This window comes from Nematolebias whitei, chromosome 16 (assembly GCF_014905685.2).
Source record: "Nematolebias whitei isolate Nwh7 chromosome 16, NemWhi1, whole genome shotgun sequence".
In the NCBI taxonomy this organism is placed as follows: Eukaryota; Metazoa; Chordata; class Actinopteri; order Cyprinodontiformes; family Rivulidae; genus Nematolebias; species Nematolebias whitei.
Window position 1 is genome coordinate 43,047,599 of NC_056513.1, and position 3,794 is coordinate 43,051,392.

Below are 3,794 nucleotides of genomic sequence, written 5' to 3' on the forward strand. Positions count from 1 at the left end.
ATGGTCATGAGCTTTGGGTTGTGACCGAAAGAACGAGATCTCAGATACAAGTTGCTGAAATGAGTTTTCTCCGCAGGGTGTCTGGGCTCTCCCTTAGAGACAGGGTGAGAAGCTCGATCATCCGGGAGAGACTCAGAGTAGAGCCGCTGCTTCTCCACGTCGAGAGGAGCCAGTTGAGGTGGCTCGGGCATCTGGTTAGGATGCCTCCTGGACGCCTCCCTGGTGAGATGTTCCGGACATGTCCCACCGGGAGGAGACCCAGAGGAAGACCCAGGACACAGGACACGCTGGAGGGACTATGTTTCTCGGCTGGCCTGGGAACGCCTTGGGATTCCCCCAGAGGAGCTGGACCAAGAGGCTGGGGAGAGGGAAGTCTGGGCCTCCCTACTTAAGCTGCTACCCCCGCGACCCGACCCCGGATAAGCGGAAGAAAATGGATGGATGGATGGATGGATGGATGGATGGATGGATGGATGGATGGATGGATGGATGGATGGATGGATGGATGGATGGATGGATGGGACACGACTGGCCTCGTCTGACTTTACTGGTCCCACCTGTGGCTCTCCTACTAGGGAAACTACTTACCACTTGGACATAATCCGTTTCTGCCTGGACACTGGAATTCTCCACGACTGAAACTAGAAGAATCACGCAGTAAGCAAAGTCTCTCTTTCTGGAACCAAATGTATTTATTTTTTAAATACATTTCTATTTACCATATCTTTTTCTCTGCAGATTCCTCAAGATCCTACTTGTCTATGTAAACAAAATACTTTTTGTATTGAGTCTGCGAGTCTTCAGCTCTCAGAACATCAAACTGTCCTAAAACAAAAGCAGTTGTTCCTGCTGATGCACAGGTGTTGCATCAATTATATGTGAAATGGAAGTGTCCCCCTCTTGTTTAAATTTTTTTGGTTTGGACCCCCCCCCCCACACACACACACACACACACACAAACAATTTACCATGAAATATTAGTTCAGCCAGCACTGTTTCTATTTCTTTGTGAACGAATCCATTCCACTTGATTAATAGAAGAATACACAAACCATTAAAAGTCCACTCCAGGTTTTCCTGCAACAACTCACCGCACCACATGCAGTGTTTCCTTGAGGTCACTTGCCTTAGCAGGGCACTCATCACTTTGGGGGACTTTGTTGACAGGGTGGGGGGAGGAGGGGGAGACATCTCTGTGTTGCATGTTAGCTTAGCACTACGATAGTGCTGACAGTCGTTGACTGGGATGGCAGGTTAGGATGAGTGAGAGAAGCAGAGCGTGCTCTATTTTATTCACTCAAGGCAAACTGTCGGGTCAGACTACTTCTTCTTGTGCAAGCTCTCTAAAATAGTTACTGAATCAAGTGTTTACTTTTGTAGGTAAACGTCATTTAAAAAACTGTTAAAATACACCAGAATGCAGGAAATGGCATTTACTTTATTCAGAATTTTCTGGGGGAGAAGCCCCCAGATGTCCCTCCACCAGTGTGTCCCCCCAATGACACAAATGCTTCTGATGCCAAGGTGCTGACGTGAACATTTACATGCAGATCAAGGTCCATACAACAGAATCTGTTGCTAAGAAGGAGTAGAAGAGACTAAGAACATTTAGCTGAAAGCATCGGTCAACAAGTCTTTGCCTAGCTCTGTCCTGAGTCATGACTGAGAATGTGGCTTAGCCCCAAAACTAGACTTGTACAAAGCCTAAAGCCAGATATTTACTAAGTGATACAGAAGCTCTTGGTGCTTGGCAGAGAACGTAGCTGTCACGAGCCACAGGACTGGACCCAGAATGGTGTCGGACCTGGGGAATTTAAATCCTCGTTATCAAAAGGCAACAAAACTAAACGCTGGTGTCGCAGCAATACTACTTGCAAAACAGGGATTATACTTGAGGAGTATAATGAAAAGGAAAAACACAAGAGGAACAAAAGTGTGACTTTAAACCAACAATATACTGCTAGTGAGTACTAAACCTTATAATAAATGTATAAAACCAAGGTAAATGGAGGTGGGGTGTCAGAAAAGACACCTGACTGAAATAAAAGAACTGACTACAGGGTTGGAGCTGAAAGCAAAGAAGTGACCTGAACAAAGTTCACTTTTAACTATTATGGTTTTATTATGAAGGCCTGTTTACAGCATGCCTGATATACAGTGGTGATTGAAAGTTTGTGAACTCATCATAATTTTCTATATTTCCGCATAAATTTCTATATGTCTGAATAAATATGACCTAAAACATCATCAGATTTTTACACAAGTCCTAAAAGTAGATAAAGAGAACCCAGTTAAACAGATGAGACAAAATATTATACTTGGTCATTTATGTATTGAGGAAAATGATCCAATATTACATATTTGTGAGTGGTTAAAGTATGTGCACCTTTGCTTTCAGTACCTGGTGTGACACACATACCCCCTCCCGCAACTTCAACCAAATGTTTCTGGTAACTGTTTATTTATTTATTTATTTACTCATTTACTCATTCATTTAAAAGAAACAAAACAAATTCATCAAAAAGAAAAAACATTGAATGAAAAGGGTTCAGAAAGAAGAAGATGATTCTTGTAATATTTAATTATATTATTATACCCTTATCTAAAAATAAAATAAAATAAACAAACAAATCAGGCTTGAACAAACCCAAAGCGAAAACAAAAACATCAGGCATTCTTCACATGGTATCATACTTTCCTAACAATTTTAACTTAATCATCTTTTTAAACATATAGTTTTAGACATTTTTATGGTAATATCAAGACAATTCCATAATCCTATTCCCTGAATTCCAATGCAGCTCCTTCAGACCAGTTCTAAATGGAGGTTTTACAAACATTTCCATTCCCTTAAGGTTATAATGACTCTTTTTTTTTTTTTTTTTACAAATTTTTATTGAATATTTGGGGGTAATATTTTTATGAGCTTTATACATGACTTGTAAAATACTATATTCAATCAAATCATACATTTTTTATAATTTCAACAGATGAAATAATATATTTGTTGGGTGACCATAGCACTTCTAATAATTCTTATATCTGTTGTTTTGTAAAATAAAAACAGGGTTTATAATTGTTGTGCATGCTTTTCCCTAAACTTCAATACAATAGATTAAGTATGGAACAATCTTTACATTATACAATATATACAAAGCTTTGTCATTCAAAAACTTTTACTTTATACAGTAATGCAATTGATTTTGCCATTTTTATTCTTAAATGATTTCCATGTCAGCTTCGCATCAATAACGACACCCCAAAATTGTATTTTATTAACTATATGTATATATGTATATATACATATATAAGTATGTATATATAAGTACTGTTCTTCTGGCAACCGCCAAACCCAGACTCGTCCATCAGGTTGCCAGATGGAGAAGCATGATTCATCACTCCAGAGAACGCGCCTCCACTGCTCTAGAGTCCAGTGGCGGCGTGTTTTACACCACTGCATCCGACACTTTGCATTGCACTTGGTGATGTATGGCTTGGATGCAGCTGCTCGACCATGGAAACCCATTCCATGAAGCTCTCTGCGCACTGCTACTGATCTAATCTGAAGGCCACATAACGTTTGGAGGTCTGTAGTGATCGACTCTGCAGAAAGTTGGTGACCTCTTCGCACTATGCACTTCAGCATCACCCCGCTCCGTCAGTTTACGTGGTCTACCACTTCATGGCTGAGTTGCTGTAATTCCCAAACACTTCCATTTTCTTATAATACAGCTGACAGTTGAATATTTAGGAGCGAGGAAATTTCACGACTGGATTTGTTGCAGAGGTGTCAT